The sequence below is a fragment of the Chrysemys picta genome, chromosome 5, assembly GCF_011386835.1.
Source record: "Chrysemys picta bellii isolate R12L10 chromosome 5, ASM1138683v2, whole genome shotgun sequence".
Taxonomy (NCBI): domain Eukaryota; kingdom Metazoa; phylum Chordata; order Testudines; family Emydidae; genus Chrysemys; species Chrysemys picta.
The window spans coordinates 40,549,165-40,563,261 of NC_088795.1; the positions used below are offsets into that span (position 1 = coordinate 40,549,165).

At 41.3% G+C, this 14,097-nt stretch overlaps 1 protein-coding gene across 2 annotated transcripts in view; it reads left to right on the forward strand.

The window, feature by feature from the left end:
* Window positions 1–10,877: 10,877 nt before the first annotated feature.
* The window catches only part of USP53 (ubiquitin specific peptidase 53), a 56,870-nt gene continuing 53,650 nt past the window's right edge, over window positions 10,878–14,097 (forward strand). For both annotated transcript variants that reach the window (XM_065596292.1, XM_065596291.1), the window contains exon 1: window positions 10,878–11,192. The gene's annotated coding sequence lies outside the window, so the exon portion shown is untranslated. The remainder of the gene's footprint in view (window positions 11,193–14,097) is intronic.

Below are 14,097 nucleotides of genomic sequence, written 5' to 3' on the forward strand. Positions count from 1 at the left end.
GTTGTTTCAGACCTTTGCATTGCCACATTAAGAGCAGTTGTGATAAGGAAGAAATGACTCTGACATCATGGCAGTCTATTCTGGTCCTAGCAGATCCTCTCGATACCATGTCAGATTTGTTCAATATACTGTCAGTACTGCCTGCTTATTCTGGGATTTGGAAATGAAGCTTGGGCTCCAATCTTGCTCCCTGTGAGGTTAAAGCTCTTCAGTGAGAGCAGGCTTATCACTTATGTTTTTGCTGATTCTTGTATCACCACCAATAGTAAGTTTAGCTAGACAAATGTAGAAAGTATATAGTAGATATAGTTATAAGAAAGAGAGACTACAGAATGAAATGGTGAGGTACAAAGGTTATACCTACATGAGTTTGAGGTTGTTCTGTTATTCACAACTGCAAAGACATGAATGAGTGAAAGTACTTATACCAAACGAGTATTAATAAAATGAGATAGGTCTTTATATCAAATGAATATCCTGCTTGAGAAATCCTTCTCTAGCCCTTCCATAGCCATAATGTATATTTGCATAAGTCGTTTTTCTTTTCTGTCCAGGTTACAGAGTAGAATTGGGGTTTACTACAGTGTGTAAGAATTTTCTTGCATGTTGTACAGTGGTAAGCCCCGATGTATTAGGAAAATGAAGGATTGGGCTGAACAGAAGCTGATATGATTCAGATACACACACGCAGCAGATAAACTAAATAAAAAGGTGTCATTTTTAATGTCTTTTTTCAGATTAGAACTTCATTTTTAATAAGAGGCAAAACATCAATTTAATAACTGATTTTTCATTAATTTTATCTTTTGTTTGAGAAGGATACAACATTTGCATGTTATATTTTTAAATACACAATATGGTAACATTACATTTTGAATGAAGAATGTCAGTTTTGGGGAATAGGTTGTGAATTTTGTCTGTAAAAACTCTCTTTTAATGTGTACCGAATCCATTCTTAAGGGGCTCATGATGCATGTGACTCACGTTAACTTTCTGATCACAAATATACATGTTCATATGCCTGTTTTTCTTGTGAAATGAGCGGATGTGTATAAAGTTTTACAAGATTCACAACTACATGCAACCCCAAACTTTAGATCACAATTAAACCCCACTCTATGGCGATGGCTACAATAGAAAGATTACAGCAGCACAGCTGCTCCAATGCTGCCACTCTAAGCCAACAGGAGAGAGCTCTCCTATCAGCTTAATTACCCTAGTCCCTGCGAGCAGAGCTCTCCCGCCAACATGGCACTATCCACACCAGCGCTTAAGTCAGTTATGTCGCTCAAGGGTGACTAATACATACCCCTGAGCAACATAACTTATGTTGACTTAAGCTGTCGTGTAGCCATAGCCTATATGATGTAGCAATGGCTAGACAAATGAAATGCATCAAGACACTACTTTTTCAAAGGCATTTCTCTAACTGATGGTGTTGATCCATAATGGGTTCATCTACAAAAGTGAGTGATTCAGAGAGGATCAGATGTGACTGAGGTAAAGAGACATAGAATAAGACGTAAAATGGGGAGACCGGAAGGCTTAAGAGAGTTAAAGAGTAACCATGGATGAATAGTTTTAACACTGGAAAGAGGTCATAGAGGTACATTTCCAAATGAGTTGAAGCCTACCCTCCACTTTTGTGGTTGTAATTTGTACTTGCAAAAATTGCACAGCCATTTCAATTGTGGGTTCAAGTCAGGTAGTTAGGGGCACAAATTCTCTGATTTCTCTCCTGCAATTGATTTTGTGGCACAAGGTGAACACAAATTGTACAGGTGTCAATTGCACCTACCAAACAGAGGCTGCTCCTTAGCACTTTTGAAAATTTCACCCCATCCAGCCCAGGAGTCAGTTTTAGGATATTTATTGTTAACATATAAAATGATATGGGCAATGACACTAAATATGAGTTCCCCAATTCTGCAAGTGTCACAAAGAGACTAGAAGTAAAGTAAATAAGGAGGAGCATTACAGCCAGATTCAAAGCGATCAGAATTGTTTAATGATTGGGCCAGCAGATGACAAACACATTTCAATGCATGAAATTGCAAAAATACTAGTCTGTGAGCATAGATCAAGTCAGGGGAATATGAGCTAAATAAAAGAATAATCCAGCATTTTGATCAGGAAAAGGATTTGCAGATTAGCAGATTAGCCTACACTACAAATTTATGTCGGTATAACTCGACACCCCTGAGCGATGTATACTGACTTAACTCCCAGTGGCTTCTCCTGTTGACATAGCTACCACCTCCCATGGAGTTGGAGTATCTACGCTGATGGAAGCAGCTCTCCCATTGGCATAAGTAGAGTCTTCACTAAGCACTACAGAGGCGCAGCAGCCCACTCCCACCCCAAATCATACTATGCTAGGTCTCAAATGTGCAAAATGATCCACTTGATCCACCTTTACTATGCAGAGTTCCACTAAAGTAAACAAAACTCTGTACCTGTGTAACGGTCCACTCAGGGAGCTTCAATTTGCAGGATTGGAAATTTAGGGCCTTTCCATTGACTTCAATAGGTTTTGGATTGGCCATTTACTTTGTGAGGCACTTGCAAGATGCCATTGGGATATTCCATGCAGTTACAATACCACTGGAAATATATTGTCTTTGGATACGGAGAAGGGCAATGCTGAAGAGTCTAATTCATGATTCAAGAGTAAATGGGGAACTGAGGTACAGCTGCTTTATGCATAGGTAAACAACCTTAAGGAATAATTTGTCAGCAAGTACAGAGTACAAATGAGTCCATGAGACACTTATATTTGTTTCCAGAAAAGGAGAGGATAGTAGGGTACGATAAAAATGCAGGAAGGTAGAGGAAGTAAGGGCACATTTTGAAAAGGCTAGCAGGCCTTTATCTGTATATTGAGCTAGAAGGTTGTTTCTTGTCCCTAAAATTTTCTGTGCTTTGTTCTCATTTACGCAGGGCACCTTTACACTACTCTGGTAAACATTCCCATGGCCTCTAATGGCTATAGAAGGCTGAGGATATGCAGGTATCAGCTGTAACTATGATGTTATTTGTACAGAGGTGGAGTCGGAGATGGCAGCAGCTATGTGTTGGAAAGAAAGCTAGCCTTAAATCCATGTGGTCTTTCTCCCCGTTTCAACAAGATTTTTAGCCAATTTGTTCTTCTCGTTGCTGCATAAAGAGTATTTTTGATAGCTGGTTCCAGGAAATGAGAATGTGCCTCCCATATTACAGTCTTAGGTTACCAAGTATCTGCCTTTAGAAAGAAATGTTAGACTAAAGTTCTCCTGTTTATCCTGTACTTTGATGTAAAGTTCCCTAATTACATATACACTTCTCAGAGGTCCTGATTGTGTCAATCTGTCTGATTGCTCTTCTTCTTCATAATCCAAATATCTCACTCTTTTGGAAATAAATTCAGATTATATTAACTCCAATAATGTGTGTTTTAATTCATTTAATAGGATTTTGCTGTTAGCAAATCTCAGAGGCAGAAATTACCTGGTAAATCTGAAGATAGAACAAAACATGAAGGATTGAACTCCTGGCCCCACTGAAGGCCAGTGGAATTTTGCCATTGATTTCAGTGGAGCCAGGATGTAGTTTATTTTTATCAGATCACAAAGTATGTCAAACAAATATTTGTAAGTGAAGTTTATGCCCCTATTTCATCCAATATGTGCCCAAGAGCAGAATTAATGCTGTGAGAATAAAGGAATAGGGCTAACCATACAGGAAGTTGGACTGGAGGAGTACATTAGTAAAGATGGAAACTGTCCTAATTCTTCCTCCAAAATTCAGGTAGATTGATTGAAACTACAATAAAAAACAGAATTATTCAACAAAAATAATTTGGAATATGCTATGCCAGGGACAAATTCACCAACAGAGGTGAGGAAGAAATTTTTTTAATAGGCAGGTTATTCCATAATTGTCCACTTTTGTGTTTTTTGCACTTTCCTCTGAAGCAGCCAGTACCAGCCATTGTCAGAGACAGAACTATGGATTAGATCAGGAGTAGGCAACCTATGGCATGCGTGCCGAAGGCGGCACGTGAGCTGATTTTCAGTGGCACTCACATTGCCCGGGTCCTGGCCACCAATCTGGGGGGGCTCTGCATTTTAATTTAATTTTAAATGCAGCTTCTTAAACATTTTAAAAACCTTATTTACTTTACATACAACAATAGTTTAGTTATATATTATAGCGTTATAGAAAGAGACCTAAAAATGTTAAAATGTATTATAATGTATTAATAAACCTTAAATTAGAGTGAATAAATGAAGACTCGGCACACCGCTTCTGAAAGGTTGCCGACCCTTGGATTAGATGGACAATGGGTCTGAACCAGTAGAGAAATTTCTTGGAACCCAAGAATTTTTTTCCAGCTCAGCTCTTGTGTAGTCTAGAACCTAATGACCAGCTGCTGCCATTCCTGAGACATCATAGTAACCTGTACAAAGTGTTCTGAGACATACTTAGGACATGAAGATAACAAACTATCCTCCAAAAGGGATAATAAAAGCCGTATATGGAAAATGAAATACTATATAAGTTAAGGCAGAGCTATTCAAATTGTGGTCCATAGATCACAAGTGGTCCTGTGGAGCACTTATTGGTGGTTCCCAGAGAGTTGGCTGGTCACATGGTGCTGGCTCCTCCTTATTATTTCTGGAGGCTACATTTTGTTGAAAGGCAATTACAATACATTAAATTATTTCCTAATATTACTTTCCGTGTCTGTAGTTGTTGTAGTTGCCACAGAGATATTATATGATTGTGAGGGAGACGGAAGCTGCTCCAGAAGATAATTTCTGTATTACAATGTACTCAGCACTGATAAAGTTTGAGAAACATGCTGTTAAAGTGTCATGGGTCAGTCAATTAAATGCTGTTAACATCAGAGACTCTGTTATACCAAACTCACATAAGAAATACACATCAGGAGTCCAGTTTTCAATTGGGGACTCCTCCATAAGACAGCAACATCCCTCATTTGGATGAGGGTACTGAGGAATGTACATTATAAACATACACAGCTAAGTGTTACTATGAGCATCCAAATGTGAAAAATTTGGACATCGTATTAAGGACCCTTCTACATTCTGGATGGGATTCTGACCCATATAAAGTCAACAGCAAAACTCCCAGGGTAGGATCCACAAAGGGATGTAGGGATTGCAACCCTGAGCATTGCAGCACATACCTTTTAGGCATCTAGAAAAATCACAGAAACAACACTGGAATCCACAAAGCCTGAGTAAGGTGCCTAGGCTCCTATACCATGAATGGGGAGAGACAGGCACATTAGAATGCAATCCACAAAGCCAGCATACTAGGCGGGGGCTGCCAAAACTAGCCAATGGAAGATGCTAACCAGAGGGATGTTTCCGAAGTCCCATAGCTCGCACAGAGATAAATGCCTAAGTCTGGGCTGCAAGGCGGTGCCTATTTCTGCTTTTGATCCATGAACCAGGGGAAGACAGGCATTCAGTCACGTGTGGTGCTGAAACAAAACAGCCAGGGAAAAAGGAGCCTGACCTTTAGCCTAGTGGGTAGGGTACTAACCCAGATTGTGGGAGACCCTCTGTTCAGTCAGACCTTCTCCTGAGGGGAGAAGATACTTGAACAGGGAGCAGCCACTTCTCAGATGAATGCCCTATCCATGAGGCTAAAGAGTAATTCTAACACTTTCTTTGGCCAAATTGATATTTAATTATTTAATTAAAGTGGAACAACTTCAATAAGAAAGATTGAGGGAGACCCACATCAGAATATTCCATTGCTTAATGACTACAGCACTCACCTGTGAGGTGAAGATTCCTCATCAAATCACTTCTCATCAGGTGGAGGGGAGGATAACTTGAATTGGAAGGTTTCCACATTCTGAGTGAGTATTCTGTGCTCTAGGTCAAATGTGATAAAGGAGGTTCTCCTCCAGTCCCAACTCCTGTCTGTTTTGTATGACTTTACCAGTGGGGTCAAATGTGGTAGGTAGTCTCTCTGAGTACACCAACTTGACTGGGCCCCGTATACTACTCAGGTGGCTGAATGCCTGTCTTCCCTGGTTTGTGAATTGCTCTGGGGCTTAGGCAGGAGATACGTGTCCAGACATCTAGAGTGAGGCACCAGTGTGCATTCTCAGATGCATTCACATAGGTGCCTATGGAACTTTTACTGCAAAAACTTGGGCACCAAATGAGTTAAGGCACCTACAGAATTAGGTGGCATCTGAGCAGTTTTGTGGATTGCAGTGATGCCTAAAAATGGGACTTAGGAACCTAAGTACCTTTGTATATCGCACCCCCATTGACTAAAATGGGATAGGATTCCACTCTCAATGTCCAAATCTAATGACTATATACTACAGAGATCAAGTTAGAAATCAGCTCACTATGAGTCACAGGCATTTTTTACTGAAATGAAAGTTACATTTACTACACAAAGTTTACAGAAAATGGATCTAATAACAGGAGAAAGGCTGTTCTTGTGTCACTAAAGGACAAGATTTGGAGTCAGGAAACCAGGGCTCTGCCACAGGCTGATTTTGGGCAAGACATTTAATCTGTTTGTGCCTCAATTCCCCCATTAGTAATATAGGGATAATAATATTTCCCTAACTCATAAGGATATTGTGAGACTAAATTCAATAATATTTGTGAAAGGCACTGAGATCCCTAAATCACGGTAAGTGTATAAGTAGCAGAGAATGAAGTGAGCCAGCTATTCTTGCAAAAACAAGTAGAGATCAAAATGTTTAATAAGAGTTGCAAAAAGAACATTCTGAACTCTGCCAAGTTGGGAGATGATTGTACCAGCAGACTTATTAATGCAGGAATTTTTTCACACTGCTGTCTCTGAAGGACAGAATTTTGTGCATTTTTAAAAATAGTTACTTGTTTTTATTTAACCTCCAATAGTCTATATTTTAAACATCCTGTTTTCTTATGAAAATAGATACAAATAAACAATAACCAAAGTAGCTACAAATCTTTCCCCCTTTTCTATGGGTGTAGAGGCCTTCTTGCAATAGAATTAGTGTATTTCCTTTGAGGTGGGAGTGGGGAAAGGAATGAGCAGGATTTAAGGGGGCTGTGCAGTGCAGGAGAAATCCCTACATGGCACAGAGACCAGGTCCCAGAGATCTCCCTGTGTGCTGCCGCACCACATCTGTTTATATTCAGCCCTTCCAAATCCCATAGTGGAGATTCCAGTGGCTGTGGAGTAGCCGGGGAGACTCTTCTGCCTTTTCCACTGCCAATTTCCCCAATGTAGTTCATGTACCATCTCACTCAATATTACCTGGTAAACCACTATGAATGACAGTTTCAAATGAGCAGAAATAATGTGTAAGCCATAAACAATGTTTGAAGTACGTCAGGATCTTCCAAAGCTGGGCCACTGTAAGCCATGAAGGATCACGGGTGTTTCTCAGGTCAGACTAAAGGAAAGTTTTTCCCCTTCCTTAACTCTGACAGCTAAATTCCAGCACTGGGTCATTCCTTGAGTTCTTAATCAGAGCACTTTAGATATTTTCAGGGAAACAGAAAAACAAGAATATTTAGTTCAAATAGGCAGAAGGTGAGCAAGCTGACCACTTATCGCAAGTGTTTATTTCAGAACTAAACTGGAACGTGCTTATTCTGTGCAATAGCTCTGCAATGTTTGAAATATATTTCACTGACTGGGGGATGGCTGGGGAAGCGATGCTGAAGCTAGAATGTGAAGGAAAACACAGAGAGTCTGAGGAAAAAATCACAGGCTCATCATGTTTCATGGTACTTCAGTCTATCCTTCTGCCAGGTAGTCTTTTGTGAACAATAACAATGGTGAGGGCAGAAACAGCAGGGGAAGGAAGGTGGAAAGCAGCAGGATAGAAAAGGGAGCATAGTTTTGGTTTGAGAATGAAAACATGAGCAGGAGGAAATTGCCCCAAGCCAGATACCAGTGTGTTTCTCTGATAGGAGGGAACACAAATCATCCAGGACTGGCTGTAAGTTTGGCAGCCTCTGTGTACTACAAGGCAGCGGCATTCAAAACCTCTTCTTACAGCACAGTGTATCTATCAACCCTTCCTAGATCTGACATCAGTTTGAGATTAAGTCTGTGAGTGTATATTTGGTGTCTATGAGTGGGTGCATGCATTTTACCACAGGTTATTGAAACAAAAGAGAACAGTGAAATTTTCCTGAAGAAAACCCTATGGCCAAGATTTTCAAGAATGGGTCCCTAGGGTTTGATTATCAACTCTATATTTTGGTTTCTAAACAAGAGTCTGATGAGCACTCAGAAGTCAATGGCTACTGCTGGTTGCTCAGAACTTATGAAAATCAAGCCATTTATTTAGGGGCCCCAATATGTATGTAAGATTCCAACTTTAGGGATCCATCTTTGAAAATCTTGGCCTACTTTTCTTAAAAAAATAGGAAATAAATAAACTTTAGATGACTTCAGGGAAACTACTCCTGGCACTATGCTTAGCATTTTCAGAGAAGTTATCACTGTTGATAAATAAACTGGAGAAACGTTAACAATCAGTTTAGTGTAGATGAAACAAATAAAGGAAAAGCAAAGTTTACTGTGTGTTTGCTGTTATGTCTAGAGGGAAGTGAGGAGGAAGAAAAAAGGGATGATGTTTATGCTCTGTGAAAGTTCCCCTAATGAGATAACACCTGTGATCCTTCATGGCTTACAGTGGCCCAGCTTTGGAAGACCCTGACATACTTCAAACATTGTTTATGGCTAGCACATTATTTCTACTTATTTGAAACTATCTTTCATAGTGGTTTACCAGTAATTTTGAGTGTGAGGGTACATTAACTGTACTGGGGAAATCTGTAGTGGGAAAGGAGACGAGTCCCCCCAGCTACTCCACAGCCACTGTAATCTCCACCGGTATTTGGAAGGACTGAATATACACAGATGTGGTGTGGCAGCACAAAGGGAGATCACTGGGACCTGATCTCTGTGTCATGTGGGGATTTCTCCTGCACTGCATAGCCCTCCTAAATCCTGCTCTTTCCTTTACCCCCTCCTACCTCAGAGGAAATGCACTAATTTTGTTGCAAGAGGACTTCTACACAATAGAAAAGGGGGAAAGATTTGTAACTACTTTGGTTATTGTTTATTTGTATCTATTTTCATAAGAAAAAAGGATGTTTAAAATATTGACAGTTGGAGGTTAAATAAAAACAAGTAGTAATTGAGAGGCATGCTTGGCTTATTGAATTTTAGAAGATCTAGCCCAGTTCCTGTTAAAACCTGGCCAATATGTCTTCATCATGGGAAAACGTTTTGTGTCCACTGTGTAAGTTGCATAACGTTGGAGGGAATGTAAAGGCACAGAAACACTCATTTTTATAGCTGAACAAAACTTTGTTGCAATAATACATAGGCGCTGTTGAAATAGACATAGACATAGCGATGACTCCTGGTATCTACCTAACTTTCCAGGGCAGGGTCTTTTTTTGGTACATATCTTTTCTGAACTTGATTAGCCCTTGATTGAACAGGTCTTCTCTGAACATCCAATGTACCCAAGATATGGAAAAGACACTCACATGTGTTAAGGGTCTCCCCACACTTGCATTGTGCCCTGTTTTTGTTCTTTTTTTTTTTCGCTGTTAATTTCTAAGCTCCCATCTACTCTCTTGATTCCCACGAGCACATGGTACTGATGATCTGCCAGACTGGGGCCATAATAATTGCTCCCTATAGTCATCCAGTTTGGAACTATACCTCCTATTTTAACTTTCCCTTTGAACAAAACAATCACTTTACTACTGTTTTAAACATTCTACTAGGATGTGAATATCCCTATACTCTAAAGAAATGAACATCAATTCCAATAACATGGTCACATTCTTCCACAGCCCTTGATCATGTATGCTACAGGTCATGTCTTGACAACAACTACAGCAAAAATCTTTTAATCCCTATAGTACTGTTATGAGTTTGTACCACTTATTCTAGTTTTAAAAAACTCTCCTTTTAGTTCCTTTCAGGGTTCCTGTGCCACTTGTGTCATTCTCAGTCTGAATAGTGTGAAAGTTGTATTAAAATTCTCCAGACTGAAAAATGGCAGGGAATCTTAAAATATACCATAATTAAAGCCCAACAGACTAGATTTCCTCTGTGAAGAAAGACTAGAAGAAATGGATATAAGCCAATATGGCTTCATGAGGGACATCTCAAAAATCAGAAAGTAAAAACAAATTTATACTGGAAAAAGTCATAAGCAACAAAATAAGAATACACAGAGAAAAGATAAGCAAAAACTCAGAATAAGCTCCCTAATCCTGCTTTGGGATCCACAGATCTTTGTGGCATCCTAGTGAAGTCATGCAGAATTGAGCACTAAATTGATGCTAGCCAAAGGGGTAAGTGGAATAAGAAGTGTTTTTACAAATATATCGAAGGAAAAAAGAAGTGCTAAAACTTCCTCAACAAAGGCCCTTGTGACTATATATAGAGGAGAGTTGTGATCCCGTTTGAACATAGACAGGGTTTGTCCAGGCTTGAATTTACAAGTGTGTTAGTTAAGTCAAGTTAATTGACAATCAATGATTTAAGGCTGGATCACCAGCTCTGGTCTAGACAAACGGTGTGTGTCTGTCTTTGCTACCACTCCATCCTGAGCGTAGTATTAATCAGTAACAAAGCCCTTTCCACGCCAGAGTCCTTTGCCCTGATGGTTGGGGGCAGAGACCACCCTCTGGGCCCCACCTGCCTTAACATATAGGGGGCAGGAGAGGGAATGTGGTCAAGTCTTGCGATTTAAACACTATTCAGTAATTTTTTAGTCACGGGTACTAACCACGCATGCGCTGCTCCACGCTGCTAGACACACCCACCCATAAGTCTCTCTCACGGCGTCACTCCCCTGCTCTTCCAATCGCCGTCAGGGTGCTTTCAATTCCCCTCCTCTCCCGGGTTGCGAAGACTGCGTCTACCTCACCTGCGGCGCGCGCTGGAGGTCGCAGTGGTTTGTGAAGATCCGGGCTATTGAGACGTGCTCCCCCCTCCCCTTGCGCCGCCGGCTCTCGGGCGCGCGCCGCCAAGCCACCTAAGCGGTCACGCGCCAGTCGCCGAACATTGGAAGAAAGTTACCAGCCGAGGGCGGGGCGGAGCCGAGTCGCGACCGGGCCGGGGCCGGGGCCGGGGCCGAGAGAAACGGGTGCTGCGTGCGGGGCCGTCCGGGGCTGGAGGTGAGGCCGCTGGAGCCGCTGGTGGGGCGGGTCTGCAGCCGGAGTGGGGGCGAGCGGCAACTCCGCCAGTCCAGGCAGGGGGTCCTGGGGCCAGGCTGCGGCGCCCGGAGCTGCGGGGGCAGCGCTGGCCCCGAGGTGGGGCGGCGGCGGCGGCGGGAGGGATCAGTCCTGGCGCGGGGGGTCGGTCCGCCTGCTCCGGGGATTCGCCCTGTCCCTGTAGGGGGGCCAGGGGTGGCCGCGATCGGCGCTGTGTGCGCGGCGTTGTGCGCGCCCGCCCGCCCGCGGAGAGAGGGGACCTGGCGACCGCAGCCGCCTGCCCCCGCTCTGCACGGCGGTGGGGGCTGTGTGTCGGGGTGGCGTGGGGTGGGGGGACGTTACAGTTACATGACCCTGACTGTCGTGGTGCTAACCAGCCTCGCGGACCCTGAGCGCACCTCGCCACCTGTTTCCTAACCCCCTTTGGAGTCAGGCGTCCTTCCACCCATCCCCTTCTCCCACCGCGGGTTGATCAGTTGCTAAAATGTCTTTAAGTTGCTAGGGCCACCCCGACTCTAAATAGATGCGAACGTCTCGGGGTAAATATTTTGCATATAAAGCCTCTCCAGGCGATGCTTCTGGTCATTCGTTGGTTTTCATGTGGCTGTTTTGTTAAACGGCATATATGGCGGGGGGATAGTGTTGTTGCATTGGTGGTGCAACGAGAGATTAAATGCTACGGCCTTCTAAATTGAGAACAGTGGTGTTTTTACCTTAAAACATTTCAAAAAAGATGTTTACTTTATATGTTACTACAACTCCTATAAACAAACTTACTGGTTTATGTCCCCTCCTAATGTGATTGACTGACTGTAATATTCAATCAATGCAAGCTCATATTTATGTATGTAAATGTAGAATGCAAAGTTAAAAGGCATGTGACAGCTAGGTTAAATATTAAGTAATATTTTATGGACCTGTTGTAAACCTTCTTTGAAAACAGGAAATGCAAGTATAGGTATAATAGGGTGGATTTCCACTGCTTGAAATTTGATCACTTGTAGCATAATATACAGCTTCTAGATAGGTTTCAGAGTAGCAGCTGTGTTAGTCTGTATCCGCAAAAAGAACAGGAGTACTTGTGTCAACTTAGAGACTAACAAATTTATTAGAGCATAAGCTTTCGTGGACTACAGCCCACTTCTTCGGATGCTCCTAGATAGTTTCCTTTATACAAAGAATGTTTCAGAAGCCGTGTGAACTGCATGCTCAGTGCCTCAGATGTGGAAGTTATGTAAATTTATTCCTTAATTGGACATATTTGGTTTTCTGTGCATTTTCATTGTCTGACAAGCTTTTCAGACCCTTTAAGAACAAATATGGGAAATTTAGTTGTATTGTCCATTCTCTGCATAAATCATCTTTTTCCTGGTGTGCTTCATAAAAGAAAACATGCAGCATCTGCTAAATATATTTACTTACATCCTAAGCCCATAAAGATTTATGAACTTACTTAACTTTGAAGTCAATGGGACCATTCAGAGTGCAAAAAATTAAGCATAAATCTTTTGCATGATTAAGTCCCCAGAGACTACTTTGGATTATGTATTGAAATTACTGTACACTTGTGAATCTAAACGTGGTTGACGCATTTCTGTTTTACTATCCTATTCTTGAAATGAAATGAAGGCAGAATTTGAGGTATTAAAAGGGTGAGTTTATACTATGTTTTGAAAAGTAAAGTTTTACAGCTTGATTAACCAAAGTAGTGCTCTTTGTTACTAATAAAGTTTTTTATAACAAAAGTAAACAATATTATTAGTAAAGTCAACATTTTTATCAACAACTATTTTTGTTTATATATGTGTATTGTAAGTAATAACTCTTTTAAGGCTATACTTCACTGGATCAGTCATACACACAGTTTTTCAACATGTATTAACATTTTTAACAGAATTCTGTAGAAAGCCTCCTCATAAGGGTGTGTGTGTGTGTGTGTGTGTGTGTGTGTGTATAAATACATATACAAATAAAAATCAGTATTAAATACAAAGATTACATTAGTATTCACATAAAGCATCTCAAGCTTCACAAGAATACTTTGAACAACTGATGGTACCTGGTGCAGAAGAATCTTTTGCAATGTTACTTATGGAAATGAGAAATGGTTTGTACTAATATCTGATTAGTTGAACTACATTTTCCTCAGTTTCCTGGCATTTGTGAGGATCAAAAAGAGGAGATGTTATAGTACTGAAGCTGTAAAATGAGAATCTGAACCAGAGTTTTAGCTGTATGGACAGAGAGGAAAGGCTGTACCTTAAATATGTTGTGCAGGAAGAAGTGGCAAGGTTTAGACCAGGGGTCGGCAACTTTTCAGAAGTGGTGTGCCGAGTCTTCATTTATTCACTCTAATTTAAGGTTTTGCATGCCAGTAATACATTTTAACATTTTTAGAAGGTCTCTTTCTATAAGTCTATAATATATAACTAAACTATTGTATGTAAAGTAAATAAGGATTTAAACCTTTTTCAAACACTTTTTAAGATGTTTAAGAAGCTTCGTTTAAAATTAAATTTAAATGCAGAGCCTCTTCTCCCCCCCCCCCCCCCCCCCCCCGGATCGGTGGCCAGGACCCGGGCAGTGTGAGTGCCACTGAAAATCAGCTTGCGTGCTGCCTTCGGCACGCATGCCATAGGTTGCCTACCCCTGATTTAGACCCCTTCCACATGTTGAGAAAGTGGTCTGAGTCAAAGATGGATTCCCAGATTACAAACCTGAGGGGGGATGATGGTGTAAGTGGGGAGAGCTTGTAGAGGGAAGATTACGCTCAACATAGCCAAAACTGGCTGGGTATCCACAAGAATATGTCAGACAGGCCAATATTTTAGATAGGCTTGTGAATCATCAGTGTAAAGATTAGTTATAA